General features: G+C 46.9%; 1 pseudogene; it reads right to left on the reverse strand.

Moving 5' to 3' along the window:
- Positions 1-6,693: 6,693 nt before the first annotated feature.
- The window catches only part of LOC133775821 (glutamate receptor ionotropic, delta-1-like), a 236,978-nt pseudogene continuing 230,434 nt past the window's right edge, over positions 6,694-13,237 (reverse strand).

A 13,237-nucleotide genomic window follows, 5' to 3' on the forward strand; every position in this document is an offset into this window, starting at 1 on the left:
TTAATGACTGTCTGATTCACAATGAGAAAGGCTTAGTCTATCACAGGAGGCTCTATAAGAAGAGTATTGAGGAGGGAATAGGTTTAGAAGTCAGGGTTATTCCCTTTTCCTTACCAAAGAAACAGTTTAAGCATGGGACATTCACTGTCCATTGATGTAAGAATGTCTTTTTCAAAGTGGAACCTATAGAGAGAAGGGAATGGTGCCATCATATGAAAGGCCAGTGTTATCATTCCAAGAGGTTTAAGGACTAAGACTACAGGAGGTGGTCTTTAGAACGCAATTCATTCTTATAAAAATGAATATTTTCAGGCACCACTCACAGTGGAAGAACTTCCTTCCCCAACCATCTCCACCATTTCCTTGTCCAGAGAACTGAGGCCAGAATCTGCTCTCTCCCTGCCACCAGCAGAAACTGCATGGCTCTGAACTTACACAACACCAGAGGACTGGATGACAGCACACAGGATTCCTGTCTTGAAAAGAGAGGGCTATGGCATACCCAGATCCCGGGAGACAGAGCACCAGACAGGGGGAACCAGCAGGGGGAGAAGGATGGGAGCTCCAGTGAAGGATGGAGCAGCATTTCAAGGAATGATAGAGGGGTTGTTGCCCCCATAGGCAGTTCAAGGCAGAGAGGAGACAGGCCAGGAGTCCTGAGCTTCCTACACATGCAGATAGAGACATTTACAGAACAGAATTTCATAAACATAGAAGGCTTTTAAAATTAACTGATGAACCCCCAAGTGAAAGTCCATTAGAAGAATCAATAATCTCACCATTTGGGAGTGGGTGATTAACCTAGTGGTTAAGGCATCCATGAGTCATGTCGCTGTGCCTGAATTTGATTTCTTGGCTCAAGCTCTTGGCTACAGTTTCCAGCCAATGCAGACCCTGAAGACAATGTTGATGGCTCAAGTAATTGAGTTTTTGCTATCTATGTAGGAGATCTCAATAGCATTCCTGGCCCCTAAAGTCGGCCCCAGCTGAACCCCAATCTTTGCAGACATTTGGGGACTGAAACATGGTGCTAGCTCACTCGCTCTCTCTCTCTCTTTCTCTCTCTCTGCCTCTCAAATAAATCAATACATTTAAAATATAATATCACCATTTTTCAACTGCTGATTAAGACTGGTGAAGATTTTATGACTCTTCATCAAAATTCTAAAGAAATGATGCTGTAATTTCTTAGGAAGACCCAATGTAATATGTACATATACAATTGAGCAAGATCAAATTTTATTCAGATGGATAACAACTAGCCAAGGACATTCTTTTAATCAACATATATTGAGTGCCTGCATACCAGATTATGGACTGAGCCCTAAGAATGCAAAGAGCAAACCATCATATCCTCATCCTGTGGGGATGTGGTAAGTTATCTGGTAGAAGCTGTATTGGTTCTGTGTTTTCTGTTTGAACATAATCATGCTCACTGCCATACTAGGAGTAAGGTTGAGTCATGGCCCAAGTTTGGTTCAAAGTAGTATGTTTTAGCAAAGAGTGTATGTATGTATCCATATTTATGTGTGTGCATGTAGATTTATATTGTTTATGGGTGGAGATATACATAAATTTATATATAATATATATATTATATGATGGAAGAAGAATCTTTCCAAAGTTCACAGAGGGGTGGGTGTTTGGTGCACTGGTTAAGACACCACTTGATATCTGGGTTGAGAAGTGCTAGCTCCATTTCCCATCTGGCTTCCTGCTAATATGCACCCTGGGAGGCAGCACACAATGGCTCAAGTACTTGAGTCTCTACCACCCACACGGGAGATCAGCTTGTGTTGGGACTAGCCTAGCCAAGTCCCAGCTGATTCAAGCATCTGGGGAGTGAACCAGTGAATGCAAGATCTCTTTCTGTCTATATCTGTATCTCTGTGTGTCTATCTCCCTTTCAAATAAAAAATTATGTTCTTGGAAAATGTGTATTATTAAAAAACTATGAGTGGATTTCCATTTTTGCACCAAAATAAATGTATCTTTTAATCGCATTTTCCACAAACATTCTGAAATACCATTATGTATGCACACACAAATATACATATATACTCATTTGTGTGCTCTTCCATTGTTTTATCACCTATACACTGTGATAAGTCTATACACATTCACACACACATACTCACACAAGAACATAAGTTGGTAGATGCATGTATGAATCTATATGCACAGATTTCAAATTTTTCTACAAAAATAAACTTTTATTTTCCATGAACTTATTGATGCACTCTCATATCTATACCCTCTTCCATATTGTACCGTCTCCTGATTCAGCTTCCTCTTATTTAAAAAAAAAAAAACATTTCTTTTTTATTTGAAAAGAAGAGCAACAGAGAGGGAGGGACACAGAGCGTTCCATCGGCTTGGTCACTCCCCAAATGGGCTCAACAGCGAGGGCTGAGCCAGGCCAAAGTCAGGAGCCAGGAACTCCATTTGGGTTTCTCATGTAGGTGGCAGGGGCCCAAGCACCTGGGCCATGACTCACTGCCTCCCCAGGTGCATTAACAGGGAACTGGATTAGAAGCAGTATAGGCAGAGCTTGAACCAACTTTCCAACATAGGATGCTGCTGTCCAAGCTGCAGTGTAACCCTGGGTCAAGGCACCACCCCACCCCCGATAATTTTCACACCCACATCCCATGATGGGTCACTGGGACATTGACCATTCTGGTGGAAGAGGTGACCTGAAGGGTAAACTTCATCCCACCCCTTGGCAAGGTGTCTGAACTCGGGGGCCACATTTGGGATCTTAATTGCAACTTGAGAGCTTTAGGCAGTTTTGAAGCACAGCAATTGCCAAGAGAAATTCTGATTTTTGTTTGATTTTAGTTAAGTAATGACTCTCTGTTTGCTGGGTCTCAAGAACTTCCCTAAATCCGGCATCAGTAGTCAAGACCGAGGAAGAATCCATCACTGCTCCTGAAACCAAGCGGCGTGGTGGAGATGACACTTCCTGGGATGAAGTGCTGGTTGCAGGGCAGCATTTCTTAATGGACAGGCAAAGGAAGATGGCCGCAGGGCTGTGACTCAGCCTTGTCAGGGGTACATGCCCTCCAGGCACTCAGGGATCAGCCTAGGAGGGGCCCTCTGGGTTTGAAGGAGGGTTAACAGAAGGCAAAGGTAGGATGCAAGTTCTGGCCCGGTGCCGTGGCTCACTTGGTTAATCCTCTGCCTGTGGTGCCAGCATCCCATATGAGCACCGGGTTCTAGTCCCAGTTGCTCCTCTTCCAGTCCAGCTCTCTGCTGTGGCCCAGGAGGGCAGTGGAGGATGGCCCAAGTGCTTGGGCCCCTGCGCTAGCATGGGAAACCAGGAGGAAGCACCTGGCCCCTGGCTTCAGATCGGCCATTTGGGGTTGAACCAATGTCTCTCTCTCTGTGTCTGTAACTCTACCTATTAAATAAATAAATACAAAATCTTAAAAAAAAAAGATGCAAGTTCTGTACCTGCCCCTCACAAGAGAAAACATTTACAGCTGGGGGCTGCGATCCCTCTAACTGACTGCAAGAATAGATGCCCCAATATCAGCAAAGGCACACTTCAAGTTCTCTGAGCCTGAACAATATTTACAAGAGTAGAGTGTTTAGCTGGTATCACTAACCCCAGTTCCTGTGATTCAGGAACTGGCATCCTCAGAAGGCCCATGCCCTCCATTTCATCTCACTCTGGTCTCTGCCCCAGCCTTCCATCCAGGATCCTGGCTACCCCATTGCAATGTACGTAGTGCTGGGATCCTGCCTACCTCCTAGGGTCTGTCAGTTGCTTTTGCACCAATCATTGGATTATGCCCATTAGGATGGCCCCTCTCATGTTTTCCCTTTGCCTCAAACTCTGGTACCATTGCATAGTAACTGAAGTTCTCATGCAGCTCCTGAGTATTGTCCCTACCTGGTGGGCCCAAACCAAGTCAAGTTTTTCGAGCCTATCAGGCACCTGTAGTCTTTGAAATGGACTTTAATGGACAGGTGGAGGTGCGGTTGGGGAGGGCGGGAAGAAGGGCCTCTGGGCAGAGCAGGCAGCCTGCACAACAGCACAGAGGAACAGAGAGGGTATGGGCAATGGAGGCAGCAGCCAGTGATGCAGAGGGGATGGAGTGCGGAGTTCATAGGGAAGTAGTGGAGGAGGCATCTATAATGCATAGTGATAACCTCATAAAGCGAGCTGGGGCTGGAAGGGACACTTCTGAAAGTAAAGCAGCTAAATCCACGATGGAATGGTTATCAGTGGCCAAAGACAAAGAACTTGAGAACGTCCATGTGACTAGTAAGCTGAGTGAAGTGAAATCTCTCAGAGACAGGAAGCCCGATGCTTTAATACTGTTCTACTGGGGCCAGTGCTGTGGCATCATGGGTTACATCTCTGCCTACAGTGCTGGCATCCCATACTGGTGCTGGTTCAAGTCCTGGCTGCTCCACTTCTGATCCAGTTCCCTACTAATGCATCTGGGAAAGCAGTGGAGGATGGCCCAAAAGCTTGGGCCCCTATACCCATGTGGGAGACCAAGAACAAACTCTTGGCTCCTGCATTAGGCCTGTCTGAGCCCTGGCCATTGCAGCCATTTGGAGAGTAAACTGGTGGATGGAAAAGTCTGTCTCTCCTTTCTCTGCAAGGCTACCTTTGAAATAAATAAATAAGATTTTTTTAAAGCCTAATCTTTAAAAAAAATACTGTCCTTTCTGGGAAACTCTACATGATTTTGTTTCAGGCAGCACTGAATCTGTTTATCTTCCAAAGTCTAGAGTGTTCTGTCCAGTCAAGGAAGATGTTGTGATACTGGACAAACTGGCAGAAGAAGGATTCAGCTCCTCAGAGAGCAGTCAGATTCTGATGTGTGCTGTGCTAATCTCTCCAATCTGGCAAAAATTCAAGTAACACTTTTCTCTTTGAGAATTGTCATGGGCTATCTAATGTCAACTAAGTGCCCTTGTTACACTGAAGCCATCTGCTGGGCCTGCCGTGGATTCCCTGCATGGCGGCTTTGTGTGAAGTGAGGCCAAGCTGTCCAGCTGCACTGGCAATGACCCAGCAGGCAGGGCCAGGCTGGGTTCCACTGCACTGGGGTCCTCGTGCCAGGGCCATCATCTGGTTTACAGGGGGGCCCTGGTGAGAAACACCCGCCCTCACACACTTGCACTTGCAAGGTTGTAAATCCTAGCCAGGCTATTCAATATTCATGTAATTACCCCAGAAAGCATATCTGACATTTCATAAAGATGTCAGAATACTTAGCATTTGTCTCTCCCTCCTGCTCCCAAAGCAGACACAGAAAAATAATCCCCAGAGACCCCTGCTGTCTGAAATGGCAACAGTTATTGAATCCATAAATTTGATGGATCCAAGTCTTCCCTCCTCATCCCGTGTGTGCTTTAGAAGTGGAAGTGACACTGAATTAACATGATGGCCTGCTGTTCTTCCTCGTGCAGGGCAGCCAGTTCCCAGAAATCCCCTGCCTCCTGCCAGCTCTGTCTGCAGCTCTGGCCTTTCACGTTTGGTCAGCATCCCCAGTGTGAGCCACACAAACCCACAAACCCCGCATGAACCAGAGCTTCAGTGCGAAGGCCCCGGACACACAGACAGCCCAAATGCTGATTACAGCATGGTGCTCAGGCCCCAGAGCCACGGAACACTGATTCAATTTCCCAAGGACCCTGGGGGCTCTGTGGAGGCACTGAGAGGATGCTGGGACCTTGTACATAACCCTCCTTACCTTCCATCCTCGCAAAGGCTCAAGAAGGCAATCTGCAGCTCTCCTGCCACTCACGGGAGATCAGATTGCTCGGAAGAAATGCACCTTGTACTGGGCGTGCCTGCCTTCTGTGAGCCGGGGCTGTGATAGGGTCTCCATATGAGAAAAGCCCAGCTCACGGTTGCGTCAGAAGCTGGCTTGTTTCTGCCCCTCTCCCCAGATGGGGAAGCAGTATCTTATGCTCCATGCCTGATACCAACCCCCTCTGCCACCAACAGTGACAACAGTGACAAGTGCTTGTCCACAGCCCAAGCAATTTTCCAGAAAGAAGTAACAGAAGTAGCTTTCCAAGCATGAAGCCATCAAATTGGCAGATCAGAGACTTCTTCTCACAACTGTCTAGTATATTATCTTGACTTAGTTTCAGACTAAGTGTGAAATGAATTCTTTTTTTTTTTCATTTAAAAATGTATGCTTTAATAAGTATAAAGTGTATAAACAATTAGGTAAGCTCATAGAGAAGCTGACCAAGATACATAAATTAGGAGATGCAGGTGTTCGTCTGAATTTTCTATATTTCATTATTTTTTACAGAATATTTATTAAAGTTATTTAGTATACAATTTTTCATTTGTCATTTTGGGAGTCCTTTATTATAAAGACAATCCTTTTGTATATGACAAGCAGTAGCCACAGCAGTTACTCGGGACCTCCACATTGGATAAATTCCATTTCTTCTGGAGGTACAGGTTTCCGTCTGCATTTCTGAGGTAATGATTTAATGATTTCGGCGGTATCCGGTGGCCCCTGATACATCAGCTAATCTGGTGATTTACTTCCCTTAGCATGCTATGCAATTGTAGAGGTGTGAGATAGTAGTCCAGCTGATCTCAAAGCTTCAGACACATTGGGTTTAGGATTGTCTCTTCTGTCAGGGAACCTTATTAACGGGGTATGTGGCTTGACTACCTGAACGACCCGGCTGGCAGACGCCATCTTACTGCCCATCATGACCCCGGGAAGGGGCAGCTTCCAGGCGCAAGTGAGCCGTGGCGATCTCTGGAGTCGTGGGCTTCTGTGGGGTGGGGCCTTTCTTCGAAATGAATTCTTATCACACAAAATATGTACACATAGGTCTGTGTCTAATAATGTGATGCATCTGAGGATGACTGGATGTGTGCTCACATATGTGTATGTTGATGTACACACAAGGATACAGATGTAGTTCCAAAAGTCCATGGAAAATGGAACTAGAGGCTAAATTTATTTTGGTGTAAAAACTTTCAAAATCAAGTTTTCCATGGTATGCATTTCCATGAACACCCCTTATAAGCATGTATTTCAAAGTTTTTGGCACCAAAATAAGCTTACCTTTTAATTCCATTTTCCATGGACTTTCTGAAGTACCTGGAACATATATTTTATATGAATGATTGTGAATGTCTGTGGGTGCACATAAAATCACTGTGTTCACTGTAACGTGTGGCTGTGTATGTGCCTATATGCATGCAAAGAGGTATATGTGTACATTCGGGCATTTCTATGAAGAAAGCTTAAATCTGTCTACAACTAAATGTGTAGCAGGCACTGTGTTTTTACAGTTATTACTTCAGTCTATATACACATCAGCTTTGAAAATCTGGAATTATTTTCATTATACTGGTGTGGAAAGTGAGCATCAGGGAGGTGGAATGGTTTATCCAGGACCACACAGGTAGCTGTTTTTACAGCTGCAGAACCGAACATCAGATGTGGCAACAGCCACTTTGGCAAGGCCACCCCAATTCATCACGGACATTGCAGTGGCCCAGAGAGCCAGGATTAGGCAGGCCAGGGGTGCCAAGGAGCGAGTTCCGGAGAGAACAGGCCTGTCACTACTATTCCTGTGGCTTGAACAGCTGTCGTCAAACTGTAAGCGAATCACTAATCATAAAATGGGAACTGCCATGTCTCCTGCCCTAAGCAGCTGATAGAAGAAAGCGAGATAAGATAACAGTGTCTGGCATGAGGCCAGACAGACACAGCGTTCTAAAAGCAATGTCCTCTTTGTTTCTGAGACACTGAAAATTGTAGCAATGCTACCCAGTGGGCAGGAGGCTACCCTCCTATGATCCTTCTTTCTTTGAGACTGGTACATTTTGTACGTGCGACTCCACTTCCACCCTGCATCTCTCTCTCTGGTCAAGCTTCTACAGCCATGTTGGCACCACGAGACCTGCCTTTACTTAGAGGTACAGATGATTGGAAGGGAGATTCCTGACATGGCACTCAAACTGCAGTGACGAACTCGAGAGATTCAGGGTTCCAGGAATCTCAATTGAAAGGAAGATGGGCTTGTTGGTCTCTGTGGAACATTCAAATGGAGAGCCCAGCTTGAGCAAGGCTAAGGCATTCCTGGGCATGCCAGGGCAGAGGAGATGGTAAAGGAAGACAAAAGAGACCAAAAAAAGACTGCCGTGGGGGTGGTGGCATTTGGCACAGTGGCTCAGCCACTCTTTTGAAGGCCCCTATCCCATGCCGGAGTGCCTGGGTTCAGATCCTGGCTCTGCTCCCAATTCCAACCTCCTGCTAATGCGCACCTGGGCAGGCAGCAGATGATGGCTCAAGTACTTGAGTCCCTGCCATGCATATGAGAGACCTGGGTGTGCTCTAGGATCCTGGCTTCAGCCTGTCCCAGACTAGATGTTGTGGCCACTTAGGGAGTAAACCTGCAGGTTGAAAATCTCTTTTCCTCTTTCTAGCTTAAGTTAGTTAATTGACTGATTAATATTATTCAGTTTGCAATAATCCAGCCAGTATATTTAAGAAACAAACCTGTGGCTAGGAGAAGCAGAATTAGAAGGCTGTTAAGTCCCTGGAGAACAAGCAATGACCCTGACTCTTGATGTCTCATTCCTGGATTCATTCCCCCCAGGATTTCACTATCCTTCTGATGATGATGATAGCAGCAACTATATCTTCCTTACAGGGTCACTTGGACTTTAAATGGCTGAGTAAGATGCCAACTATGCAGTGGGTGGTAAATAAATATTACTTTTTGTCTCTTATTCTGAGAAAGGAAATAAGAGAAGGCATAGAAACAACAGGTGAAACCCCTTGGTTAATCAGATTAAGATACTTCAGCATTTTTAAATTTGTTTTAAATTTATTTTTTATTTATTTGAGAGGCAGAGAGAGTGAGAGAGAGAAAACCAGCTCCCCAAATGCTCACAATGGCTGAGACTGGGTTAGGAGTGAAGCCAAGAGCCAGGAATGCAATCCAGATGGTTCATATGGGTGGCCAGGGTGCAGTCACTGAGCTGTCACTGCTGCCATCCAGGGTGCAGTCATAGGAAGCTGCAGTGAGGAGCTGGAGCCAGGAACTGACCTGAGCACTCTGATGTGGGGCAAGTGTCTTAACCTTCAGTGTCTTGACTGAGCTAAGAACAAAGGAAATGTAGACAGAAAGATTGGGAGCCTCACTCACCACCCTCTCTGGTTAATGTGTATTGAGACGTAAGGGTCCCCACAAAGCTGACAGAGGGTCACGGTTCACAATCCACAAACCTAGGGTCACCCAAATGCCAAGTTGCTCATTGTGACTTAGCACCAGACTCGCAGAGCTGTCTCTTCTGGGCAGACTTGCAGCTAGTGGACTTCAGGGTAGGTGGTCAGTCGGCATTGTTGAGTTAGCCAGTTCTCAGATCCCAGGAAGTGGGTCCTTCCCTTCTTGGCTCTTCCCTTTCCCTGTGCCAAGCAACCCCCAGAGTCCTGGGGGCTTTGCAAGGAACTAGGATTTCTAAACAAGTGGACCTCAACCTTGAGTCTGCACAAGCCTTGCCCAGAAGAATTTGGAAAAGCAGGTGGATTGACTTTTCCATCAGAACTTTGGATCCAGTGGGTTGTACGAGGGCCCAAGGACTTGCATTTTTTTGAAATTCTGCAATCGCTCTAATACTGCTGTTCTGGGAACCCCACTTGTCTGTGAATGTGCTCAGAAGGACCATGGTTCCCAGGCACCTCTGGGTGCTACAAGTGCTCAGCTGAGAGGCATTGCTCTTAACTGGTGGATTCCAGTTGAATCAGACTCAAGGCTGAGTCTCTCCCATCCCCCACTCCCATTAGTCTTCAGCTGTTGGAACTCAGAAACACCTGCTGCTTGTGGCAGGATAATACATTGGGCTACATCATCTCACTCTTGCCCAAGTCTCACTGTTTCCCTCTACGTGATGGCATTCCCCAAAGGCTATTCTGATTCTCTCTTGGATTGAAAGAGAATGGAGATATTTGATTGGCAGTCTACACAGGAGTTAGAGATTGGCGAATGAGTGAAACAGATAGTGGGGATGCAAACCCCAGCTCTTGGCTTAGATGAGATTGCAGTGAAGCCACTCCCAGAGGAGAACCCCCCACCTGCCCCAGCCCGACACATAAAGCTACCTCCTCCATTCCAGCTTTTCCGCTGATGCTCATGTTATTCATAGGGAGGAAAGGAGTGTTTGGGAGAGGTCCAAGGCCATAGAACTGGGACAAGCAAAAAGCAGTTTGGAGGGAGTTGGTGCAGGGGCAGGCCAAAGTCCCTGGAAATAAGACAACAGGACAAGTCTGAGTGGAGACTGGAGATTAACCCTGTGTGTTCTGTGGAGAGTGTGAGAAGAACTGTCCTGAGAAGTGAGCTCCAGCTCGGCCTCTGAAAGCATGGGGGATGTGTAAGAGCTGCAACTTCCCATAGCCCACCCAGATCTACTCCGGGATGGGCATGCAGGGAGGGGGTCTGTGTGAGCAGGTGCTCTGGTGAGCCTCAGGATGCCTCAAGTTCCAGAGCAGTGGATTCAGGGAGGCTTAGGGACACAGCTCCAGGTGCTTAGCACCTGCCAGGGGGTGTAGTAGGATAGTGTGGAAGTACTGCTTTCACTGCCTCTCCAGGAAGAGAGCACGGCCTTCAAGGATTTGACACAAAGGGGCTTGGAGGTTTGGAGTAAAGAGGGAGGAGAAGTTTGTAAAGTTGGGGGGGAGAGCAGTTCAGTCTTTTGTTACATTTCTTCCTAAATGCCTTCCATTTAGGAAGACCCAAGGATGGGTGAACTTATAGAGACTCTCATCAAGGTTGGAGGGGTCTGTGATGCTCCTGCAGGGACCCTAACCCTGTGCAAGAAGATGGGCCTCTGGTCCCTGCCAGCCCCACTGGCTCGGGCTTGCAGAGCAGACTCAAGGTCATACCTCATTCCCGAGACTGAGTAACAGAAATAACCTGGTATTACTTTGGTCTCCAGCTACAGCTCAACAGAATAGACTCAAGGGAGATGTTCACAGAGACATCTCAGCACCTGAGTGGGGACACTGACATGCAGGAGTACCTCACAGTCCTGGAGCCACCACCCCGGGAAAGCAAGTGAAAGACAAGCAGCCCAAGCACACGTCCTCAGCTGGTGGCCTCCTTAGTTGGGTACAGCTCTGCTTCCATTGCTGTGTCACAGGGGATGGAAGACAAGGCGGACAGCAGTAGAAACTCAGGCTGCACCCTCAGGGTCCCTCAGCTCCGTGGGTGGTGCTTTCACTGGGGATTTTGAACAGATGCCAGCTGTTATTGTCATGTGGTAGATGTTACCACGTTTGATGTTGTGGCTATTCGAAGATATTCAGCTGGTATTTTTGCAAGAGGATCCAGGAACAATCATATCAGCTGTAGATGCCATTGACAAGTCCTCTCTCCTTGTAAGGGCCTCCTGGGAAATACATGTGTAGAGAACAAAGCCAGGCAAAACAACACCATATTCCTCATGTAGTTCTTTTTTTTTTAAGATTTATTTATTTATTTGAAAGCAGAGTTATAGAGAGGCAGAGGCAGAGAGAGAGAGAGACAGAGAGAAAGGTCTTCCACCCACTAGTTCACTCCCCAGGTGGCCACAACAGCTGGAGCTGTGCACATCTGAAGCCAGGAGCCAGGAGCTTCTTCCAGGTCTCCCACATGGGTGCAGGGGCCCTAGGGCTTGGGCCATCTTCCACTCTTTCCCAGGCCATAGCAGAGAGAGAGCTGGATCAGAAGAGGAGCAGCCAGGACTCAAACTGGTGCCCAAATAGGATGTGGGCACTGCAGGTGGCTGCTTTACCTGCTACACTACAGGGCCGGCCCTCTCACATAGTACTTTACAGCTACAGTGAGCAAGTGCAGAGTGTCCTCTGGGACTGAAGGCAGTCACCTGCCCTGACCTGCTCCACCTTAAAATGTGACCTGGGCTCAGCACTTCACACACAGTTCTGAGAAGGTCCCACACTTGGGAGGAAGCAGAGAGGAATGCTAGAGATGGGAAGAATTTGTTGCATAGAACGGATGCCAGGGAATGGCCTGGGGGAGAAGGGAGAGACATGCTTGCACGGGGCCATTGAGAGAGGACCAAGGGACTTCTATTTTTGTAAGTAAATGTCTTTTATTAGAAAGATAGACACAGAGACAAGGCAGAGTAAGATCTTCCATCTGCTGGTTCACTTCCCAAATGCCCACAACAGCTAGGGTTGGGCCAGACTAAAAGAGGCTGGAACTCAATCTGAGTGTCCTTGTGGGTGGCAGGATCCCAATACGTGCTGGCTCCCAAGAGGCAGCTGGAATCAAGCTGAGGCAGGACCAAACCCAGGCAATCTAGTATGCATGTGGGTGTCCAAAGCAGAGTCTTAACTGCTGTACCAAATTCTTGCCCTGGGACTTCTATTTTTGAGACCCCAGATACATTAAAATCAAGTTGAAAGAAGGTGACAGAAATGACATATGTTAAACACTTCCTTTAAACAAAATAGTGCTTTTAACAAAAATAAAGATAAAATTGTATAATATAATTCTAATTTTTTGACAGAGTTATAGACAGTGAGAGAGAGGACAGAGAGAAAGGTTTTCCTTCCATTGGTTCACTCCCCAAAATGGCTGCTATGGCCGGCACTGTGCCAATCTGAAGCCAGGAGCCAGGTGCTTCTTCCTGGTCTCCCATGTGGGTGCAGGGCCCAAGCAATTGGGTCATCCTCCACTGCCCTCTCGGGCCATAGCAGAGAACTGGACTGGAAGAGGAGCAGCCGGGACTAGAACCCGGCCCCATAGGGGATGCCAGTGCCGGAGGTGGAGGATTAACCAAGTGAGCCATGGCACCAGCCCCCATAATTCTGATTTAAAAATAATACATATTCATGTAGAAAATATTATAGGATGAGACCAAATACTTTTATTAAAATTTGTATTTATTCATTTTTATTTATTTGAAAGGCAGAGAGAGGGAGAGGGAGAGAGAGAGAAAGAGAAAGATAGTGATCTGTTGACTCACTCCTCAAATGCCTATAACAGCTGGGCCTGGGCTAGCAGGAAGCCAGGAGCCAGGAACTCAATACAGGTCTCCATGTGGGTGGCAGGGACTCAGTTACTTGGGCCATCACCTGCTGTTCCCCAGGGTCTGCATTCTCAGGAAGCAGAAACAAGCAGAGCCAGAACTTGAACCCAGGCACTCCCGAATGGGATGTGGTTGTTCCAAGCAGCACCTTTACCCTTGTGCCAAGCACCTGTGCTCAGAACACATTTAAAG

Source organism: Lepus europaeus, chromosome 17 (assembly GCF_033115175.1).
Source record: "Lepus europaeus isolate LE1 chromosome 17, mLepTim1.pri, whole genome shotgun sequence".
In the NCBI taxonomy this organism is placed as follows: Eukaryota; Metazoa; Chordata; class Mammalia; order Lagomorpha; family Leporidae; genus Lepus; species Lepus europaeus.